The sequence below is a fragment of the Saccopteryx leptura genome, chromosome 2, assembly GCF_036850995.1.
Source record: "Saccopteryx leptura isolate mSacLep1 chromosome 2, mSacLep1_pri_phased_curated, whole genome shotgun sequence".
NCBI lineage: Eukaryota > Metazoa > Chordata > Mammalia > Chiroptera > Emballonuridae > Saccopteryx > Saccopteryx leptura.
Genome location: NC_089504.1, coordinates 152,707,576 through 152,732,906, shown reverse-complemented (window position 1 = coordinate 152,732,906; position 25,331 = coordinate 152,707,576).

Below are 25,331 nucleotides of genomic sequence, written 5' to 3'. Positions count from 1 at the left end.
CCTCAATGAATCAAGTCCCTTTTTTTATAACTAGGCTAGAAAAAGGCAAAAGGTGTCAAAACTAAGAGGGAAATAGAACTAAAATTATTTTATATTGGTTTATTTACTAAGTGTTAAGACAGATAAAAGAATCTGGAATGAGACAAGCCTACAGTCACTGCTACAAAGTGCCATTGCACAGAGTTAATGCAATCAGTCAAGAAAAATAAAGCTGTAATTTCTTTATTAAAAAAAGAAAACTATATATTTGTCAATTGGAAGTCTCATGGACCTAAAGGACCAATACAAATAACTAAATATTAAAACTATAGTAAAATTCAATGAGGTGGGGTGGGTGATTAAAAATAATAATAATAATACCATGTTACAGTAATATAATGTTATAGTAATTAAATATATAGAAATATAGAAAAATAGAAGGTATATAGAATATATAATATTCTATATATAATATTAAAAGCCATTAAGGTGAGTGAATAAAGCTATGTCCCCTGGGTGAGAGCTAATCTAGTGTGTAGAGATATGATAGGCAAGACCATGCCCTCTGCACAGGGCCCAGTTAGTGCATGTATGAAATTATATATAAATAAAAAGAGCTACCTGAGAGGAACCCTCAAAAAATGACTTGATGTAATAATCCCATAGATTAACACCTGTTAGAAGGTGTAAGCCAGAAAGGGTACTTGAGCCAAGGGGACCCCAGCTGCAGTCTGTTGTCCAGACTCCAGTTGAATGTGGATTGTCTCCATGCAGCTCTGACCAAGGACAGCCAAGAGGAGCATGCTGACAGGACTCCAATAAGTGTACCCAGGCACGCCATAGGATTTGTGAGTAATAAACTGTCTGTGTGATTCTTGAAACTGGAAGAGTATTTGAACATTAAAGTCTTTTCTCATTTGTTAATAACAGTGCTAACGGTTGTTAATACTGCTGTTAAGTTTACATTGTTGAAATATTATTGTGGTATATTTTATTAAACATTTTCACACACCATTTGGTTGAGAATATTTTTTTTTCTTATTGTCCTCCTTAAAACCCTAGGTACACCTTATGGTCAGGTGCATCTTATGGAGCAAAAAATATGGTAGATGATAGGACCAGGGGTCCAGAAACACCTTCCCCCTTGCTGCCCTGCCAAATCTCCCCCCCTACCTTGAGCTGTGAGGAGCATGTAGGACCTTAGACAAAGGAATCCTATACCTCTTGCATGAACACTGTGAAAGGTATATAAGATGTAAGAAATCAAACTTTGGGGACCTCATGCTTTGATGTTACTAGACCACGTGCTCTGCTGGCTACTAATAAATTCTTCTTTTTTTCATTGACTTGTATGGGTACCTATTATCCTCTGTTTACAAGCCATTTCTTCCTACAGATTTTTGGTGCATTGGCAAAGAAATGGGAAGGAAGGATGCCCACATTTAGCAGACTTTGCATACCCCACTGGGGAGCCCCTGAGTTGCCCTGTAGATGAGCCCTCTGAGTGACATCAGGGATTTTTAAATATGGATGCCTCAAAGGATGGAAGGGGAAACTCCATTGGCTGGTCCCAGCAAGAACCAGACAATAGAGAAATGAGAAAACAGGGTTGCATCAGAGCCATGGTAAGGAAAACAAGGGAAGGGTAGCTAGCGGAAGTCCTGCCTTGCTGGGCAAAAGGGAGGCCTGATTACCCTCTGGAGAGTAACTGATCACCCTCCATAAGTTAGGAGTGGCAACTGTGCACTCTTCACAGGTTAGGAGTGGTGACTCGTCACTCTCCACAGGTTGTTGAGGTTGTGTGAAGGAGAGTGAATGTGGAGTGAACAAGACGGACACCAGGGAGGAGTTTCAGCTCCTTCCCACAAGGCTGAAGTGAGTGTTGGGTCCTGAACTGCAGTTCCATAAGGTCCTGTATGGCTAAGAGGCAGAATTGCATGCTGACAGTTTATATCAGCCTGTCATAAGACAAAAGGGCCTGCTATCTTCAGGGGAGTGGCCAGTGATGGACTGAAGTGAGTGGCTGCTGCGACCAGTGCAACGAGTCTATTCCAGGGCCTTGAGTCGGAATGGTCCAAAATTGAATGAAAAATAGACAAAGACTTAAAGACATGTATAAAATGGGTTTTGGGAGGATGCCAGAGCTCCTTGCCAGCAGCAACTTCTGCCCTGGCCGAGCCACAAAAACATAGCTGCCTCCAGAAAACATCCTTCTTTATTTACTGGATGAGGTGGGCCATAAGCAAATCAATCATGTTTCAAAGGCAACACAAGAAAAACACCAGGTGCAGAAAAAGCCCCACCAATACTTAACATATACAACCTTAGTAACTTCCTTCCAGTCCTTCCAGGGAACATGGGAGGTGGGATGAGTACTGAAGCACAGCCCTTTGCAACTTAGTGAGGTGGGGGGTTGGGCAGACTGTCAGCTTACAGTCAGCTCCCAGCACCTTTATCTCCCAGAATACAAACTGAAAAATACCCTGTTTATTTTTCGGTCCCCAAAAAGTGGTGTCCCCTCCAAATTTCCCTTATCTTCCCCTTATTCCTTCTTGTGGCATGACTGGTGTTTGTCATGAGAAGCATGAGATGTTCACAAAAAAAACCTATTCCCCTGGCCACAATGATCAATAACTTTAAGAAAGGGTTCTCAGGAGATTACGGAGTCAAAATGTCCCCGGGAAATTGAAGACCTCGTGTGAACTAGAATGGCCTTCTTTCAGGGTGGGGTGGCCAGCAGAAGTAAGCTTGGACAAGTTTGTTGTGCAGAAGGTGTGGCAGGTAGTCACTAAAGATCCCGGCCACCCCGACTAGTTTTCCTACATAGATACCTGTCTTATGCTAGTATTGCACCTTCCCTCCCCCTTGACTTAGAGGTCAGACTTCCACTGTGTTAGTAGCAAAGGTAGGAAAGTGTTTCATCAATCCTGGAGAGCCACTGCTGCTGCTGGATCTGGACATTTTAATACCTTGTGAGTCAGAAGAAGCAGAAACTTTGACTCCTCCACAGTGCATACTGGCAAGGCTTTACACTTCCACCTCTGGCTCCCTGTCCACCCCTGAGACTGCTACTGATTCAGGCCCGTTATTGCCAGGTTTATCAAGCCCCAGCATAAGCTTGCCTAGTGGGAGGCACCTCTAACTGCCTCACTGGAACCAGGTCTAGGCTTTCTTCCTCTAGCTGGGAGGTAGTGCTCCAAGACAGTGCCCAGAGTGCAGATGCCTCTGAGAGAAGGAACACAGTGAGAAACAAATAGGGATGCATGGCAGTTGCTGGTGTACCAACCTTTCACCCCCACCAATCTCCTCAATTAGAAGCACCACACCCCTCTTATATAGAAAAGCCTCAGGCCTTAATAGATCTCATGCAATCTATATTCCAGATCCATAATCTTACGTGAGCAGATTGCCATCAATTGTTCCTCTCCTCTCTCTGTTCAGCACAGAGGAAACACACTGAATAATACAGGCAGCTACTAAATGGCTAGAGGAAAATACACCTGAGGAATACCAGAAAGCCCAGGAATATGTGAAGGTCCTGATGCCAGTAGAGGATTCTAAGTGGGATTGAATGAAGAGGAAGGTCTGAGATGGCTCAGATACAGAGAGCCTCTCCTTCAAGACCTCTAGAAGGGAAGCCAGAAGGCCACTTGTGGACAAGCCCCATGTTGGGTGCCAGTTGTGGACAAGTCCTGCCGGGGGTGAGGATGACGGAGATGCAAAGAGCTGACTCCGGGGACCAGGTTCAGTGATGCAGATCCACTTTATTCAGGAAGTAAAGTAGCTTATATACATGGGTTCAGCCAATAGGATGTTACAGTGTGTCCTTCATAGCCAATGACTGAAAAGATCAGGGAGCTGCATGGTTGGCACTAAGTCACTTCCTTATAGTGGGCGAGCTTCCTTCCTGGGTGTGCCCAGAAGGCTTCTGGGAGCTGGAGTATTCTCACAGCACTGCATCAGCCACAGCTGCTAGGAATGTGCTCTGAGCTCCACCCAAAGCCACTAATATCAATAAAGTGGCAGAGGCTTTGCAAAGGAAGGACAAAAGTCCATGTGACTTTTATGAGAGGTTATGTGAGGCCTATAGGATCTATATGCCTTTTGATCCAGAAAGTCCAGAAAACCACAGAATGATTAATATGGCCTTTGTCAGCCAGAGTGTAGAAAATATAAAAAGGAAGCTCGAGAAATTAGAAGGCTTCACAGGGATGGACATTTCCCAACTCCTGGAAGTAACCAACAAGGTCTATGTCAACAGAAAGGTTGCAAGCAGGCAGGAGTAGGAGCTTTGAATGAAGAAGAAGGCTGAGCTCATAGCTACTGCCCTTCAGCACAAGGCAAAGGAAAGCCTCCCTCATTTGAAAATGGGAAGAAGATAGGCAAGGGAAGAAAGGACAGTCAGGCAGGACCCCCTTGTGGCATGCTCAGTGTGCCATCTGCCAGGGAACCAGTCATTAGAAAAATGAATGTCCCAAGCAGGACAAATGGGAGGCAGGCTTGCCAACCACCTCCAAAGGGGAAGACACACTGTTCAATGTAGCTGGGGAATCCCTCCTGAACAGAGAATGACCGGACTCAGGCGATTCTGGTTGACTCTATGGTCCATAGAATGGTAAGGGGTCAACAGATGGATTTCCTGACTGATACAAGGGCTGAACATTCAGTAGTGAGTTGGCTAATAACACCACTCTCCACCTGTAGGTTGGATATTGTAGGAGCCACAGGAAGACAGGCAGAACAGGCATTCTGCCTACCCTGTAAATGTACTACAGGAGGTCATGAGGTTATGCATCAGTTTTGTACATGCCTGATTGTCCAGTGCCTCTGCTGGGGTACAATCTGCTAAGCAAACTAAGGGCTACAATATCTTTTGCTGACAATGGGTGGCTAGAGTTGCAGGTACAAAAGCCTGGGCTTGTTCTAACTCTAACTGTCCCCAGAAAGGAAGAATGGAGAATTTTTGGTACTGGGCATGGGGAGCCACTCAGTCAGAGGCTAACCCAGAAATGGCCTGGAGTATGGGCAGAGGGCTGGCAATAAATCAGGTGCCAGTATGAATAGAGTTAAAGCCTAGGACACTGCCTGTTAGCCAAAGACAATAAACGATTCCTAGATAAGACTTGGAAGGAATCCAGGTGCATTTACAGAGACTCAAGGAACATGACATTATTATCCTGTGCCATTCATCCTGGAATACTTTTTTGCTCCCTGTTTGAAAACTGGGAACTATGATTACTGGTCAGTATAGGACTTGAAAGTAGTAAATGTGGCAGCAGTGGCTTTTCACTTGACAGTACCAAACCCCTACACTCTCCTAAGCCTCCTCCCTGCCCGTCTCCTGGTTTACTTGCTTGGATTTGAAAGATGCCTTCTTTAGTATAAGAGGCTCTTGAAAGATGGGAGCTGTTTGCCTTCCAGTGGGAGAACCCAGTTACAGGGGCAAAGGAACAGTACACTTGTACTAGGCTCCCACAAGGGTTCAAGAACTCCCCTGCCATCTCTGGGGAGGTTCTTGCTCATGACCTCCAGTGGTTTCCTGCACAGGACATTGGATGTGTCCTCCTCCAGTACGTGGATGACCTGTTGCTGGGTCATGAGACTCTCCAAGGATGTGCTCGAGGAATGGACAAACTTCTATGCCATCTAGAGAAAAATGGATACAAGGTCTTGAAGAAAAAGGCTCAGATCTGCCAAAGGCAAGTAAAATTCTTGGGATTCATTCTCCAGCAGGGGAATAGGAGGTTAGGAGTAGAACAGAAACAGATTATTTAGAACATTCTGGTCCTCTCCATGAGAAGACAAGTTAGAGAGTTCTTGAGTACAGTAGGATTCTGTCATTTGTGGATCCCCAATTTTGCAGTCTTGGCCAAACCCTTCTATAAAGTCAAAAGGGGGGAGAAAAAGACCCCATGAAGTGGGGGCCAGAACAGGACTGTGCTTTTCAGAATCTTAAAAAGGAATTACAAGTTACCTTAGAGCTAGGTTTTCCTAACCTAGCAAAACCTTTTGTGTTGTACCTCTCAGAGAGAGGCTTTTAAAGGAGGTTCTACTAGGTGCCCCAAAAACTATGTCCTTCATTGAAGAACATTTGATTAATTACATATACCATAATTTCTCTATGCCTAAAATAATTTTTTACTTTGTTAAATCTGTCCAAATAAAGTAGGAATATGAGATTCCCCTGCTAACTTTTTTGACTTAACAAGCTTTACATTGTGAGATCTTTTTTAAAATAATGTGGTTTTTAAAAATTATTTTAGAAAAGAGAGATTTATTGTTCCATTTATTTACGCATTCATTGTTTGTTTCTTGTATGTGCCCTGACCCAGGATCAAGCCTACAACCTTAGCATATCAGGACAAGGCACAAACATATGACCTACCCAGCCAGGGCTAAGAAAGTTCTTTTGATAATAGGGTTTGAATATGACAACAAAAAGGAAGGCATTTGGTAGAAAGGTCAACTAGAATCAAAATTACAAAAGTTTAATTGATAACATTAAATCTTGTCTAAATTTATTTCTCTTTTCACCTCAAAATAAATAGAGCAAATATACCACTGGTTATTCTGGTTTTGAACAGAATTAATCATCATGCTATTCTCTTATTAAGAAATATACTATGTATTATTTAATAAAGTTTGCTAAAGTTTTTACTTATGTTCTCATAAGTAAAGAATGTAAAATGAATAATGAAAGATTTGATTTTTTTTTATTTTTCTTTTATTAATTTTTTTTAGAGAGGAGAGAGAGAGAGAGAGAGAAGGGGGAGGGAGGAGCAGGAAGCATCAACTCCCATATATGCCTTGACCAGGCAAGCCCAGGGTTTTGAACCGGCAAGCTCAGCGTTCCAGGTCGATGCTTTATCCACTGCGCCACCACAGGCCAGGCAAAAGATTTGATTTTTAAAAGGTTGTAAATCACTTAGCTAATAACTTCAAATTATAACTGATCAATATACATTTAAAGTCCTATTAGGTCCTGAGCTGCACAGGGATACTATTCTTCTTGCCACATAATTACAGTATTATTCTTAGTAATTGTCAGTGTGTATAAGAATTGTTAAGATTTTACTCTGGCACTTCCTTTGTACCCAAACTGAGTATCTAGAGATAAAAGAGGGATTCTGACTCAGTTTCTTTTTTAATTCAGTTACTCCATTTTAAAACTAACATGAAATTTCAAATATACATTAGAAGTTCAATTTCACTAAAACTTTCACCCATTTTCAAAAAGTACCATATTTCCACATGTATAAGACACACCTTAATTTGGGGGACCAAAACTTTGAAAAAAAAATGTATTACATAGTAAGTTATTGAATTCAAGTTTCATTCATCATAAAATTTATACAACTCCTCATCACTGTCAAAACTCCCATTTATTATTAGCCTGTCCTCGTCTGTGTCTGATGACGAATCACTGTCTTCAACAAGCACAAACACAAGAGTGAAAAAGAGGGAAATGCAAGTAAAATACTCTATAATCACTATATAAGATGCACACAGTTTTTAGACCCCAAATATATATGAACTCTCATTTAATCTTTAGAAAAATTTAATGATTATCTTACTATGTTTACAATAGGCTTAGTCATCACTGCTGGTTTTAGCAGTAATTTTAAATAAATTTCATTGTTAAAATATAAAACCTCTATAAGCCCACTTATAACTGGGTCAAAGGGCAGTTCCATTTTTAATTTTTTGAGGAACCTCCATACTGTTTTCCACAGTGGCTGCACCAGTCTGCATTCCCACCAGCAGTGCAGGAAGTTTTTTCTTTCTCCACATACTTGCCAGCACCTATCGTGTGTTGTTTTGTTAATAAGCGCCATTCTGACTGGTGTGAGGTGATATCTCACTGTGGTTTTAATTTGCATTTCTCTAATGATTAGTGATGTTGAACATTTTTTCATCTGTCTATTGGCCATCGGTATGTCCTCTTTAGAGAAGTGTCTATTCATTTCTTGTGCCCATTTTTTGATTGGATTGTCTTCCTGGTGTTGAGTTTTACAAGTTCTTTATAAATATTGGTTATTAACCCCTTATCAGATGTATTGTCAAATATGTTCTCCCATTGTGTGGTTTGTCTTTTTATTCTGTTCATATAATCTTTAGCTGTGCAAAAACTTTTTAGTTTGATATAGTCCCATTTGTTTATCCTGTCTTTTATTTTATTAACCTGTGCAGATAAACCAGCAAATATATTGCTGCGATAGATGTCAGTGAGCTTATTGCCTATGTTTTTTTCTAGGATGCTTAGGGCTTCATGATTTACATTTAAGTCTTTTATAGGAATATATCCCAAAAACACCATATCACTGACTGAAAAAATAAATGCACCCCCAAGTTTATGGCAGCATTGTTCACAATAGCAAAAATCTGGATACAGCCCAAGTGTCCATCAGTGGACAAGTGGATTAAAAAGCTGTGGTACACATATACAATGAAATACTATGGGGCTATCAAAAAGAAGGAAATGTTACCTTTTGCAACAATATGGAGGGACCTGGAAACTATTATGTTGAGTGAAATAAGCCAGGCAGAAAAAAAATATAACATATATCTTCACTCATTTGAGGATTCCAAGGAATAATGAGAACTGAGGAACAGAATTTAGACAGAGGAGGAATCAAAGAGACCAGAGGAAAACAGGACAGAGGGAAAGAAGATGAAAGGATGGGATAAACCTGAAGGGAAGAAGGGAGGGCATTGTAGGGAGGGGGCACAGGAGATGTTGAGGGGAATATGGGGGAAGGGGGATGCATTCAGGGTGACCCTAATATCTATGTAAACACAATTAATTAAATAAAAAATATAAAACCTCCATCCTTCAACAACAAAAAGCCTATTATGCACATAGTGATTTAGAAAATATGTTTAATTAAATCTTTTTCCCTTTTTTTTCTTTTTGTATTTCTCCAGAGTGAGAAGTTGGGGGGTGGCAGACAGACAGACTTCTGCATGTGCCCAACTGGGATCCACCAGGAAACTTCATCAGGAGGCTATGCTTGGTCCATCTGGGGGGATGATCAGCTGCAACTGGAGCCATTCTAGTGCCTGAGGTGGAGGCCATGGAGCCATCCTCAGCGCCCGGGCCAACTTTGCTCCAATGGAGCCTTGGCTGTGGGAGGGGAAGAGAGAGAGATAAAGGAGAGGGAGAAGGGTGGAGAAGGAGATGAGTGCTTTTCCTGTGTGCCCTGGCTGTAAATCAAACCCAGGACTATACCCACTCTGGGCTGACACTCTACTGTTGAGCCAACCAGCCAGGGCCAGGTTTTGTTCCATATTTAAGGCTCTCTATATCAGATGAAATGATAAAAGCTATCAGAATTTAGGAAGAATTTAGACCTCAAAGCAACCAAGAAGAAAACATAAAGAGGTGGAAATTTCAAGAAAGCTTAGGGATGGACCTTTATAACATTATACAGAGTAAAATAAGTAAATCAGAAAAAACTAAGAACTATATGAATCTATACATAGATGGGACATAAAAGTGAGACTCAGAGACATGGACAAGAATGTGATGGTAACAGGGGTGGTGGTGGGAGGGATGGGGCAGGAAGGAGAGAGAGGGGGTGGAGGGAGGGGAGGGGCACAAAGAAAACCAGATAGAAGGTGACGAAAGACAATTTGACTTTGGGTGAGGGGTATACAGCATAATCAAATGTCAAAATAATCTGGAGATGTTTTCTCTCAACATATGTACCCTGATTTATCAATGTCACTGCATTAAATTTAATAAAAAAATAAAAATAAAAATAAAAAAAGAAAGCTTGGGGAAGACATTAAGATTCTCACTTAAATAGAACAAAAAATAAAAGCCAACTTTAATTAAATCTCAAAGGGCACATGGTGACATAAGCTGGTACTTCAGTTATGTAACATTTTATTAGTAGAACAAGCTTGTGCCTTATATTGCCATCTTCAAGTTCACTAACTTTCTTCTGTAGCATACAAATCTGCAGTTAATGCCATCCAAAATCAGAGGGAAAAAATGGGAAGGAGAGGCAAATTCCAGTAGAATAGTAAATTTTGTGACAACTGCAGATACTCCAGTACTTTCAACCTTTTGTATAGTGCATTTTTACCATGAAATAAAAGTTGGTTTTGCATCTCATTTGCATAATAGAACAACTTTTCTTCACTTGTCATTTGTTTTTCTGATGTTCTTGTTTAATAAAAAATAAAATGCTTTTTTTCACTTTATATTCATTTTGAAATACCCACTTATTTTTGTGAGCAGTATATAATAACACTTATATATGTATATTTGATATCTCCAAAATGAGAAGGGAGAAGAGAAAAAATATTTAAATTATAATGGAACAAAATATTTCATATTTGATATAAACTGTAAACCTACAGATCTAAGAAGCTCAACACCCTCCCAGTGCAAGAAAGATGAGGAAAACTATATCAAAGTACCTGTATGTTATTTCCAAACTGCTTAAAGCCAGTAATAAAGAAAATAATCTTTAACATAGCTTTAAGGGAAAAAGATAAGTTATGTACAAAGGAATATAGGTATAGAGTGGAGCAAAGCACTAAAAGAAAACTTTAAGCCAAAAATTAGTTATCTAGCATAAATATCTTTCCATATGATAATAAAATTCTGGGGAATAAAGATGTTCACTACTTTTGATTTTAATGATATACAGGATTGAAATTATCTGCTCTAAGGCTTATCTGTCTGGATAGGCATCGGTCCATCCATCTGCCCATCCATCATTTTTAAATTTAAAGGCCTAGTTCCAAGAAAAGCTATTTCTTTAGAAAAATATTTTGGAGAAATTTTTCTTACATAGCTCCATTCAAGTGACCACCATTATAAACCATCTTACTCTTTAATGTATTTATATAAAAATGCCCAATATTAGGTTTTAAGCAACCACTCTCACTTAAACTATACTGATGCTTAAAAACAATGTAAAAATACATTGACCAGGTAGTGGCACTATGGATAGAGAGTTGGACTGGAATGCAGAAGACCCAGGTTTGAAAGCCCAAGGTTGCCAGCTTGAGCATGGGCTCATCAGCTTGAGTGTGGGGTCGCTGGCTTGAGCATGGGCTCATCAGCTTGAGTGTGGGGTCACTGGCTTGAGCATGGGACCATAGACATGACTCCATAGTTGTTATCTTGAGCCCAAAGATCACTGGTTTGAAGCCCAAGGTCACTGGCTTAAGCAAGGGGTCCTTGGTTCTGCTGGAGCCCTGGGTCAAGGCACATATGAGAAAGCAATCATTGAACAACTAAGGTACTGCAATAAATAACTGATGCTTCTCATCTCTCTCCCTTCTTGTCTGTCCCTATCTGTTCCTCTCTCTCTGACTCTTTCTCTGTCTCTGTCAAAAACATAAAAAATAATAATAATAAAAATAAAAAAATTTTTCTTTCACTATATACACAAAACTGCAATCAGTGATAAAAAAATATTAAGGGCCTGACCTGTGGTGGCGCAGTGGATAAAGCGTTGACCTGGAACGCTGAGGTGGCCAGTTCAAAACCCTGGGCTTGCTTGGTCAAGGCACATATGGGAGTTGATGCTTCCTCCTCCTCCCTCCCTCTTCTCTCTCTCTCCTCTCTAAAAATTAATAAAATAAAACTTTAAAAAAATATATTAAGGTAAAGCAAAGGTAACACTCTCAGCCATGACAGAGTTAACAGGTACCAGACTAGCCCTGCTACCAAAAATTATAAAGCAAGACAAAAATACAGAAGGCAATGGTATTCAGTCATTGGATAACTTTGCCAAACTCATTTTTCAGAGAAATTTTGCAGTCCTTTAGAGTATCAAAATCACCCTGCCTCTGTGTCTATAGACAATTTCATGATAACTGGCACAAGAGAGTTGGAATCTCTTTGAGCTGAGGAGGCAGAAATCAGGGTTTAGGACTACTGAGCACCTGAAATCCCGGAAGCAGGGTATTGGGACAGAGTGAGCAGTGCAGAGTGAGACTAAGGACTGGGGATGGGGAAAAGAAGATACAGAAGAAGTGAATTCCTCACACGTCCATGCACAATGTCTGGGCTGTAGATGCACAGGATGAGGCCATGCAGTAACAAACTAGATAAATAAAGGTCAAGCAGTCTTGGGAGACAGAATTCCAGCTGAGCCAGTGGGGGAAGAGGTATTGTTCATCTCCCAGGCATCTACCTAAGAGACCAGAAAGGCCACACCTTAAAGGAAAGAACTACAGTTAGTCCATGTGCTGCCTAAGTGAGCACGAAAGAACTATAGTAGGAGTAAGTTCTACCCTAGGCCTATCCTGTTCTAACAAAAACTTTCACATACTCTTTCAAGAAACAGAATTTAGAAGTTAAGTCTAACCAAGTTAGAGGCTTGGAAAATATCTTGGGTTTTCCACAGATTATCCCTCCCAAGTGTAAAACCAAGTTTACAGAAAGCAATTTAATCAATCAGCCAGTAACTTAACTGCCTACTAGAACAACAATCAAGAGTTTGAAGAGTCTGGTTGGTTTGCTCAATGGATAGAGTGTTATCCTGGCATGCAGATGTTTCAGGTTCAATCCCTGGTCAGGGCACACAGAAAAAGTGACCATCTGCTTCTCTCCCTTTCCCTCTTGCCCTTCTCTCTCTCTTTCCCTCCCACATCCAGTGGCTTGATTGGTTCAAGTGTCATGCCCAGGCACTGTGGATGGCTCATTTGATTCAAGCATCAGCCCCAAATGGGCTGCCACATGGATCCCAGTCCAGGTGCATTAGGGAAACTATCTCCCCTCCTCTCACTTAAAAAAATGTTTGAAGAGAAAGAGAATCTAGAGAAAGGTTTATAATGTATGTATGAATAACTGATATGGCATTAGTCCAAAGGATAAGCATTTGATAAACACTTCTTATATGTTATATTTGTGAAGTGAGAAACAGTACAATATTTTTAGTATACTTTAAGTTAAAGCTACGTATCATTAGGCCTAGCACAATCACTAAAAATAATAAAGAAGCTTAACTTAAAAAATCAAAAATAGAGTGACGTTAGAGAAATGGTGCCATAAGGAGTGATACCGATAAATCTCCCCCAAAATTCAACAAGATCTTCAACCAGAGACAGAAAAATCTATCCTTGGAGCCTCCAGCGGTTCCACACTAAACGCAAAGGTATGACCGAGTGAAAAACTGACTAAATATATAATCAACCCTGAAGGAAATAAGACGGAGGAAGAAACACTCCACTTTCCTCACTAACCTAAATAAGGGCTGCTTTCACTGGGAACTGAGAGTATAGGAACTAAGGCACAGGGTGTGAATAGAACCAGGCTGCAGCACAAAAGTCTGAACCAGGCTGTGGCATGGACATCCAAGCTGAGGAAAAACTGTGCTTGAGGCAACCCAGTCAACACAAGCTAACGCTCATGCCAAATCCAGACAAAGAAAAACAAGTGGGGCAGCCATTGGCCCCGATCTCCTGGTCCGTGCACAGATAGTGGGCGAGAGATTTCTCCTAGAGCCCCAGGAGTGAGCACCCGTGTTACCGGACAGAGGGGCAAAGTCAGAGGCCTTTGTGTGGGCCAAATCCAGAGTCTCAGGGTTGCCCCTGTACCCTGAAAAAGCGGCGCACAGGGAGTGAGCAAGAGCGAAATTCCCAATACTGGAATTTCTCCCAGCAGGCGGGGTGCTGCCTCACCCAGGGAGAGAGGCAGCTGCCTGATATCCTGGTCAGTGAGCGCGGATAGTGGGCGAGAGATTCCCACGGGAGTGGGCGCCCGTGTTCCCGGACAGAGGGGCAGAGTCAGAGGCCTTTGCGTGGACTGTGACCTGAGTCTCGGGGTTGCCCCTGCACCCTGAACAGCGGAGTGCGAAAGCGAGATTTCCTATACTTGAACTTCTCCAGGTGGGTGGGGCACGTCACCCAGCCAGACAAGCTAACAGACCCATGAAGAATTAGCTTAACCCACAGTCTGCTCGCCTCCCAACTGACCTCTGCAACCCTAACTGACAAGATCTCTTTCAAGTCAGAGATCTAACACAAGAGGGGAGATACATTTTAGTACCTCTTATTATGCTATGCACATAGGGGTGGGGGCAACCTCTGATTGGCAGAGCTTGCATACTCATGGCTATATGTTAAAAGGAGGGATTTGGCAGCTTGTAAGTCCTCCTGATTTGCAAACAGTGACTGGGGCATCTTCTACCCAGCCAAAACAGGTTACAAAGTGCCAAAAGCCTGGGGAAAGGGATCCCACAGAGTGTTGAAGCATTCAGGACATGCGTAGAGGCGCATAGAAAGGCACCTTGAAAACAATTGGCCTGATTATGCTAGCGGCTCTGACTGATTGAGCCTTACTCAGAGCCCTGCGCTGAGTGGGAATAGAGTGGGGATTTGCCAGTTCTTTGAGCCTCTTACTCTCCAGGCAGAGGCAGCAGCAACCCCATAGCTGGATCATCAGGCTGTTAATTCAGGAAGGAAAGACTAGGAGAGAGGCTCTGGAAAACAGACTCATTGTCGGAGTCTGCAAATGCTAATAGGCCTCGACTGCCAACGAGACTGAAGCCCAATATATGACATCACCATAGACACATATCAACTGCAAACCTCTACCTGAGCATGCCAAAGGGGCAGAACCCGGGGTACAGAGTCGCCGACCAGGAAGAGGGAGAAAAAAGAAAGAGCAAGAAGATAACCTCTCAAAATCAAGAATAATCCACAGACATTATAACCTATCCCATTTTATTATATATATTTGTTTGTTTGTTTCTCTTATCTTCTTGTCTTGATTATTTTCTTCCTTTTCCAATTTGATCGTTTAATTCTCTGCCGGTCTTACTCTCTCCTCTCCTTGAACTACACTACCCATAAGTGTTACATCTCCCATTATCTTTCCTTTCCTCTTTCATTCTCTCTATGAGGGCTGTACTCCAAAACCCTTAACTCTCTCTCTCTCTCCTTTTGTTCTTTTTTCTTCTTTTTGTGTTTTCCTCTTTCTTTTTTTCTCCCTCTAAATTAGTTTCTTCTTTTCTCCTTTACTTTTCCTCTCATTCAATCCTTAATCACGAACAAATTATTTTATTTGGGACTCAAATTTTTCTTTGTGGCGCCTTGGGGGTTTTTTACTTTGCTTTTTTAACTCACAAGCAGTGCTCCCAACCCTGGCTCTTCATTTTATCTAACTTTTGCTCCACTAAATACAATAGTAATTTTTAATATTTTTTTCCATTTTTTCTGTTTCCCTCTTATTCCTCTCATTACATCTCTTAGTTAACCATTACCTAAAAGCAAATCATTTTATTCTTGACCCAAATTTTTTCCTTTTTTGAATTTTGAGGGTCCAAACCTCCTTTTTTTGCCCCTTTATCACTTCTCCCCAACTCAGACCCTCCATTATAGGTAGTTTTTGTTCTATTTAGCACAATAAAATTCACAATTCATCACAAGATTTCCTCAAGAAAGAGGGGAGAGGAGAAGAGTGAAAAAAAAAGAAAAATGATAATTTTATTTATTTTTTTATTATTTTATTTTTTTAACTTTTTATTCTTTATTAATTCTCATTAGTACTATCAACAAAACCACCCTCAGATGCCATTAAGGAAAAGGAAATCAAATATCATGGATACAAAAGACAGAGAGATAGCACAGATAGATGAGGAAAAAATCTATGGAGAAAAAATTTAATATGTTGGAAATCTTGGAGCTAAATGACAGAGAATTTAAAATAGAAATCCTAAAAGTACTCAGAGATATACAAGAAAACACAGAAAGGCAATTTAGGAAGCTCAGAAAAAACTCAATGAATACAAAGAATACATTACCAAGGAAATTGAAACTATAAAAACAAATCAAACAGAGATGAAAAACTCAATTCACGAGCTGAAAAACAAGGTAACAAGCTTAGCTAATAGAACAGGCCAGATAGAAGGTAGGATTAGTGAAATAGAAGACAAGCAACTTGAGGTACAAGAGAGAGAAGAAGAAAGAGACTCAAAAATTAAAAAAAATAAGAAAGCTCTACAGGAATTGTCTTACTTCATCAAAAAGAATAACATAAGAATAATAGGTATATCAGAGGGAGATGAGAGAGAAGATGGAATGGAGGACATACTCAAACAAATAATAGATGAGGACTTCCCAAGCCTGTGGAAAGAACTAAAGCCTCATATTCAAGAAGCAAACAGAACTCCGAGTTTTCTTAACCCCAACAAACCTACTCCAAGGCATCTCATAATGAAATTGGCACAAACCAACGACAAAGAAAAAATTCTCAAGACAGCCAGGGAAAAGAAGAATACAAAATATAAAGGAAGGCCCATTAGATTATCATCAGATTTCTCAACAGAAACTCTACAAACTAGAAAAGAGTGGACACCAATATTTAAAGTCCTGAAAGAGAGGAACTTTCAGCCAAGAATACTATACCCATCAAAGCTATCCTTTAAATATGAAGGAAGGCCTTGGCCGGTTGGCTCAGCGGTAGAGCGTCGGCCTGGCGTGCGGGGGACCCGGGTTCGATTCCCGGCCAGGGCACATAGGAGAAGCACCCATTTCCTTCTCCACCCCTCCGCTGCACTTTCCTCTCTGTCTCTCTCTTCCCCTCCCGCAGCCAAGGCTCCATTGCAGCAAAGATGGCCCGGGAGCTGGGGATGGCTCCTTGGCCTCTGCCCCAGGCGCCAGAGTGGCTCTGGTTGCGGCAGAGCGACGCCCCAGAGGGGCAGAGCATCGCCCCCTGGTGGGCAGAGCGTCACCCCTGGTGGGCGAGCCGGGTGGATCCCAGTCAGGCGCATGCGGGAGTCTGTCTGACTGTCTCTCCCCGTTTCCAGCTTCAAAAAAAAGAAAAAAAAGTAAATATGAAGGAGAAATAAAAACATTCATAGATACAGAAAAGATGAGGGAATTTATCATCAGAAAATACCCACTCCAGCCTGACCTTTGGTGGCACAGTGGATAAAGCTTCGACCTGGAAATGCTGAGGTTGCCAGTTCGAAACCCTGGGCTTGTCTGGTCAAGGCACATATGGGAGTTGATGCTTCCAGCTCTTCCCCTCTGTCTCTCGTCTCTCTCCTCTCTCTCTCTCTCTCTCTCTCTCTCTCTCTTTCTCTCCTCTCTAAAATGAATAAAAAAAAAAAAAAAGAAAATACCCACTCCAAGAATTACTAAAGGGGGGTTTCCAACCAGATACAAAGAACAAAAACAAAACAAAATCACTAGTAAAACCTCCACCAAGAAAACAGTAAAACCAAATTTAAACTGTGATAACAAAAACAAAAAAAAAAAATGGGGAGAGGACGAAAATTAACAGTAGCAAAGGATGATGGAGTTCAGAAGTATTCACAAGATAGTGCATTACAATGAACAGTGTAGGAACCCTTTTCATTACTTAATGGTAACCACCCTTGAAAAAAACACCACAGAAGCACATGATTTAAAAAAGATAGCAACAGAGAAAAGAAGTAGGGAATACAACCCAACAAAAACAAAGGATAGAAAAACAAAAGAGAAGAATCAAACAAGACACAAAACTGACAGAAAGCAATGTATAAAATGGCAATAGGGAACCCACAAGTGTCAATAATTACACTAAATGTAAATGGATTAAACTCACCAATAAAAAGACACAGAGTAGCAGAATGGATTAAAAAAGAAAATCCAACTGCATGCTGCCTACAAGAAACTCATCCAAGCAACAAGGATAAAAACAAATTCAAAGTGAAAGACTGAAAAACAACACTCCAAACAAATAACATCCAAAAAAAAGCAGGCGTAGCAATACACATATCTGATAATGCTGACTGCAAGACAGCAAAAGTACTCAGAGACAAAAATGGCCATTTCATAATGATTAAGGAAACACTGAATCAAGAAAACATAACAATTCTTAATATATATGCACCAAACCAAGGAGCACCGAAATATATAAGACAGCTACTTATTGACCTGAAAACAAAAACTGACAAAAATACAATCATACTTGGAGACCTCAATACACCGCTGACAGCTCTAGATCAGTCATCCAAACAGAGAATCAATAAAAATATATTGGCCTTAAACTAAACACTAGAGCGCCTGGATATGATAGACATCTACAGGACATTTCATCCCAAAGTGACTGAGTATACATTTTTCTCCAGTGTACATGGATCATTCTCAAAAATTGACCATATGTTGGTCCACAAAAATAACATCAGCAAATTCAGAAAAATCAAAGTTGTACCAAGTATATTTTATGATCATAAAGCCTTGAAACTAGAATTCAATTGCAAAAAAGATAAAAAAAATCCCACAAAAATGTAGAAACTAAACAACATACTTTTAAAAAATAAATGGGTCAAAGAAGAAATAAGCGCAGAGATAAAAAGATATATACAGACAAATGAAAATGACAATACAACATATCAGAATCTATGGGATGCAGCAAAAGCAGTAATAAGAGAGAAGTTCATATCACTTCAGGCCTTTATAAACAAACAAGAGAGAGCCCAAATGAACCACTTAACTTCACACCTTAAGGAACTGGAAAAAGAAGAACAAAGACAACTCAAAACCAGCTGAAGAAAGGAGATAATAAAAATCAGAGCAGAAATAAATGAAATAGAGAATAGAAATGCTGGGGGCATTCTGACTTCAAACTATATTATAGAGCCATGACAATCAAAACACCATAGTATTGGAAGAAAAATAGACACTCAGACCAATGAAACAGAATAGAAAGTCCAGAAATAAAACCACATATATATGGTCAAATAATTTTTGATAAAGGGGCCAACAACACACAATGGAGCTAAGAAAGCCTCTTCAACAAATGGTGCTGGGAAAACTGAAAAGCTACGTGCAAAAGAATGAAACTTGACTAGTTTGTCCCCTTGTACTAAAATTAATTCAAAATGGATCAAAGACCTAAATATAAGACCTGAAACAATTAAGTACATAGAAGAAGACATAGGTACTCATGGACCTGGGTTTTAAAGAGCATTTTATGAATTTGACTCCAAAGGCAAGGTAAGTGAAGGCAAAAATAAATGAATGAGACTACATCAGACTAAGAAGTTTTTGCTCAGCAAGAGAAACTGACAACAAAATAAACAGACAGCTAACTAAATGGTAAATGATATTTTCAAACAACAGCTCAGATAAGGGCCAAATATCCAAAATATACAAAGAACTCATAAAACTCAACAACAAACAATTCAATAAAAAAATGGGAAGAGAACATGAACAGACACTTCTTCCAGGAAGAAATACAAATGTCCAACAGATATATGAAAAGATGCTCATCTTCATTAGTTATTAGAGAAATACAAATCAAAACTGCAATGAGATACCACTTCACACCTGTTAGATTAGCTATTATTAACAAGACAGGTAATTGCAAATGTTGGAGAGGCTGTGGAGAAAAAGGAACCCTCATTCACTGTTGGTGGGAATGTAAAGTAGTACAACCATTATGGAAGAAAGTATGGTAGTTCCTCAAAAAACTGAAAATAGAACTACCTTATGACCCAGCAATTCCTCTACTGGGTATATACCCCAAAAACTCAGAAACATTGATACGTAAAGACACATGCAGCCCCATATTCATTGCAGCATTGTTCACAGTAGCCAAGACATGGAAACAACCAAAAAGCCCTTCAATAGAAGACTGGATAAAGAAGATGTGGCACATATACACTATGGAATACTACTCAGCCATAAGAAATGATGACATCAGATCATTTACAACAAAATGGTGGGATCTTGATAACATTATACGGAGTGAAATAAGTAAATCAGAAAAAACCAAGAACTGCATTATTCCATACATAGGTGGGATATAAAAATGAGACTAAGAGACATGGCCAAGAGTGTGGTGGTTATGGGGAGGGAAGGAGGGAGACGGGGAGGGGGAGGAGGAGGGGCACAAAGAAAACTAGATAGAAGGTGACAGGACAATCTGACTTTGGGTGATGGGTATGCAACATAATTGATTGACAAGATAACCTGAACATATGTACCCTGATTTATTGATGTCACCCTAGTAAAATTAATCAAAAAAAGGTGGTCATTTTGAATTGAGGTATGCCATAAGTGTGAAATACACCCAAATTTCAAAGACTTAGTACAAAACAAAATGGAATGTAAAATAGCTCAGTAATTTTAATATTGATTGAATACTGAAATGATAATACTAAAATTGGCAAAAGTAGGTTATAGTTGTGAGTACACAAAACACAGAGTTAATAAAGCTATTGTAATAATCATAACCTGCAAGTCTTTTTTCATATGAACCATAAATTTATCTTTTTGCCTACCCCTGTATGTAAGATATAGCAGACAAATAAAATATATTATTAAAATTTTTAAAAAAAAATCAAAAATAGGTATACGACTGACTACCAGGCAACAGTCTGGTCTAGTTGAGATAAGTGGACCAGTTGAGAATGAGATCAGCTAGAATCAAGTGTTTTTTTCTCCTGTGACCGTGATGGTGAACCTTTTTATAAAAACTGCCCACTTTTGGCCCTGGCCGGTTGGCTCAGCGGTAGAGCGTCGGCCTGGCGTGAGGGGGACCCGGGTTCAATTCCCGGCCAGGGCACATAGGAGAGGCGCCCATTTGCTTCTCCACCCCCCCTCCTTCCTCTTTGTCTCTCTCTTCCCCTCCCGCAGCCAAGGCTCCATTGGAGCAGGGATGGCCCGGGCGCTGGGGATGGCTCCTTGGCCTCTGCCCCAGGCACTAGAGTGGCTCTGGTCGCGGCAGAGCAACGCCCCGAAGGGGCAGAGCATCGCCCCCTGGTGGGCAAAGCGTCCGCCCCTGGTGGGCGTGCCGGGTGGATCCCGGTCGGGCGGATCCCGGTCGGGCACATGCGGGAGTCTGTCTGATTGTCTCTCCCCATTTCCAGCTTCAGAAAAATACCAAAAAAAAAAAAAAAAAGTGCCCACTTTTGCAATGCTGGTCAACCTGGTCCCTCCTGCCCACTAGTGGATGTTCCAGCTTTTATGGTGGGCCAATTGTGGCGCTGTTTGGTTGCTCCACTACTGCCCACCATGAAACCTGGAATGCCCACTAGTGGGCAGGAGGGACCAGGTTGACCAGCACTGCAAAAGTGGGCAGTTTTTATAAAAAGGTTTCCCATCACGGTCCTGTGATTATCAGCTACATGAGCAAATCATGGTAGAAGAAATGTTAAAGATTAGAAAGCTAATGCATAGGCTTAGCCTTACAATTAAACTGGAAAAAGGTTAAGTAAGAACAGAAAGGAATGAGGTAAAGTGAAAAGTATGTGATTAATGGATTAAAATTCAAGTCACTGTGTGGTGAATAAATGTGGAAGGCTGGTACTAAACAGAATGAGCTAGAAGGATAGATGTGATCACAGAAAAGAATGCTTGAAGTTGAATAAATCATTGGAATTTGTCCAATCTAGTATATGATCATGAGTGTGAGTGGCAATGTAAATGAAACAACCTTAGAAAAAAGGTTAAAGAACAGGAGTACTGCCCTGGCTGGTGGCTCAGTGAAGAGGGTCGGCTCAGCATGTGGAAGTCCCTGGTTTGATTCCCAGACAGGGCACACAGGAGAAGTGTCCATCTGCTTCTCCACCCTCCCTTCTCTCCTTTCTCTCTCTTCCCTTCCTGCAGCCAAGGCTCCATTGGAGCAAAGTTGGCCTGGGCACTGATGATGGCTCCATGGCCTCCACCTCAGAAGCTAAAATGGCTCCAGTTGCAGAGAAGCAATGCCCCAGATGGGCAGAGCATTGCCCCCTGTTGGGCATGCCAGGTAGATCCCAGTTGAGCGCATGCAGAAGTCTGTCTGACTGCCTCCCAGCTTTTAACTTCGGGAAAAAAAAAGAACACAAAGACTAGGGTGTCTACCAAATCTGTGTATATTAAAAGTACTAGGACTGACCTGGCCAGTTGACTCAGTATTAGAGCATTAGCCTGGTGTGTGGATGTCCCAGGTTCTATTCCTGGTTAAGGCATACAGGAGAAATTCCCATCTGCTTCTCCACCCTCCCCCTTTTGCTTCTCTCTCTCCATCGCTCTCTTCTCCTCCCCACCCACAGCCATGGCTCGATTAGAGCAAGTTGGCCATGGGTACTGAGGATGGCTCCATGGCCTCTGCCTCAGGCATTAAAGAAAAAAAATGGCTCCAGTTGCAATGGAGCCAAGGTCCCAAATGGATAGAGCATCACCCCCTAGTGGGCTTGTCATGGGGAAGGGGGGAGATCCTGTTCAGGGTGCATGCAGAAGTTTGCATCTGCCTCTGTCTACTCTCCTCTCACTAAGTAAAAATGAATAAATAAATAAATAAATAATTTTTAAAAGTACTAGGGCCTGACCAGGCTTGTAGCGCAGTGGATAGAACATCAGCCTGGGATGCTGAAGACCCAGGTTCAAAACTCCAAGGCTACAGATTGAGCCCAAAGGTTGTTGGCCTGAAGCCCAAGGTCTCTGGTTTGAGCCCAAGGTCACTGATTCAGCTGGGGCCCCTTGGTTAAGTCATGTATGAGAAAGCAATTAATGAACAACTAAGGTGCCACAACTATGGGTTGATGCTTCTCATCTCTCTCCTTTTCTGTCTGTCTATCCCTGTCTCTCTCTCTCTCACACTTAAAAAAGGAAAAAAGAAAAATTTCACTAATACTACCATCCTAACTGTCATGCTTAGTCTAGTTTTATCATAAAATAATCAGTGTTTACATTACCATAAAATATCAAATTTAATATAGCTAAAACTTAACTACCAATTCCATAAATACACCTGAGAAACTATGTCTTCCCACAGTCTTACCCATCTCAGCAAATTCAATCCCAGTGCTCCAGTTACTCTTAGTAGCTTGAAAGACAAAAACCTTAGTGTTCTCAATTCCTCTCTAGCTCATACAACCCATAAATCTGCAAATCTATACATCACAATTTCAGGCATCAAATTTGAATTCAAAATATATACAGATTTTGTTCATATCTTACTATTGCCAATATTACAACTCTAGTCTAAGCTATTATTACTTCTTGCCTAAATTAATGAAAACAGCCTCCCAATTAACCTGATTTTGTCCTTGTCCTCCCTTTAAATTCACATCACTACAACTAGTGTGATTCTTTTAAAACAATAATCAGTCAAATCATTCCACAGTTCAAAAGCTTGAGTGTCTTAGAGAAAAGCCAACTCTTTCAATGGACTACCAAGTGCTAAATAATTTGGCCTTTTCTGCCCCTCTGACCTCATCTGATACCAACCTTCCCATTGTTCATTCCATTTAGGCCCTACTTCTCTTCAAAGATGTCAAGTATGCTGCTATCACTGACCCTTTGCACTTGCTTTCTCTTTACCTGAAACATGTTCCCCATTGACAAATTTAAGCAGGGCTTGCTCCCATTCTTCCTTCAGTCTCTACTCAAATCTCAGCTCATCACTGAAGCCCTTTGAAACCACCCTATTTAAAACAAAAACCCACACATCCACATGCTCACATGCCCTGACTCAGTTTCCTGGCTTGATTTTTCTCTATGTAGTCATCATCTGATATACTTACTCTGTCCTAGGGAGCAGTGACTTTGCTTCATCCACTGATATATATGATACTATGTTTGGCACTCAGCAGGCATGTAACTATTTGTTGAATTAATAAATGACTATATAAATACTGTCTAATGATGAGCCAAGGAGTATAATAATTTTTTTTCAGGTAGAATTTTTTAAAAATAAATGTCCTTTGTTTCATTTGCTTAATGTTTCAATGTACCTAATGTTTCTCATGTTCCATTAGATATATAAAAAAGCTGTCTGTATTATTTTTCAAGTAATCTAATTTAAGATTTCTAAAAGAAGTGGTTCCATTTTCACCTGGAGACATCCTTCATTGGGTCCTCAGTCCTCAGTTTCAGTCTAAACTAGCTACTGCACAGTTACTCTGGACATTCCTACTCACTTTCTTGGTTTATTAACACCTTTGTGGATCATATCCTCTAATAGCTCTCCAGAAAGAGTTTCGTGAGAGGCAGTTTCTGAATGCTTGCACACTAAAAAATTTCTACATCTTGCTCTCACACTGATTAATAGTTCAGCTACAGAATTCTAAATTGAAATTTTTTCCTGTTCACTGCTCAACTTTTTTTTTCAGTTTAAAGTTTTATTTATTCAATTTAGAGAGGACTGACAAAAAGAAAGAGAAGGCAGGAAGGGAGTCGCAGAAAGCATCAACACCCATATGTGCCTTGACCAGGAAGCCCAGGGTTTTGAACTGGTGACCTCAGCGTTCCAGGTCGGCATTTCATCCACTGCACCAGGCCAGGTTGGGCTATCTGATAATTTCTTCCTATTTTTTTTTCTGTAACTCATACTGGTTGGTTACTGTATCTCTTATAATTTCATATTTTAAACTTTTCTTGCTCTATTCTCTAAAAAGCTATCTAGAATTTATCTATAAACCTTATCAATTTTTTATTTCAGTTATCATATTTCTAAGAGCATTTTCTGAAATACTTGTTTTTTGTTTGTTTGTTTTATTAATTTTAATGGTGTGACATTGATAAATCAGGGTACACATGTTCAGAGAAAACAACTCCAGATTATTTTGACATTTGATTATGTTGCATACCCCTCACCCAAAGTCCAATTGTCTTACATCACCTTCTATCTGGTTTTCCTTGTGCCCCTCCCCTCCCACCTTCTTCCTCTCTTTCCTCTCCCATCCCCTCCCCCCCCCTGTTATCATCACATTTCTGTCCATGTCTCTGAGTCTCATTTTTATGTCCCATCTATGTATGGATTCATTTACATCTTAGTTTTTTTTATTTACTTATTTCACTCAGTATAATGTTATCAAGGTCCATCCATGTTGTAAATGATCCGATGTCATCATTTCTTATGGCTGAGTAGTATTCCATAGTATATATGTACCAAAGCTTTTTAATCCACTCGTCCACTGACAGACACTTGGGCTATTTCCAGATCTTTGCTATTGTGAACAATGCTGCCATAAACATGGGGGTGCATTTCTCCTTTTGGAACAGTGCTATGGTGTTCTTAGGGTATATTCCTAAAAGTGAGAGAGCTGAGTCAAAAGGCAGTTCGATTTTCAATTTTTTGAGGAATCTCCATACTGTTTTCAACAGTGGCTGCACCAGTCTGCATTCCCACCAGCAGTAAAGGAGGATAGCCTTTTCTCCACATCTTCACCAGCACTTAGTCTGTGTTGTTTTGTTGATGAGCGCCATTCTGACAAGTGTGAGGTCATATCTCATTGTGGTTTTAATTTGCATTTCTCTAATGATTAATGATGTTGAGCATTTTTTTATATGCCTATTGGCCATCTGTATGTCTCTTTGAAGAAGTGTCTATTCATTCCTTTTGCCCATTTTTTGATTGGATTGTTTGTCTTCTGGTTGTTGAGTTTTACAAGTTCTTTATAACTTTTGGT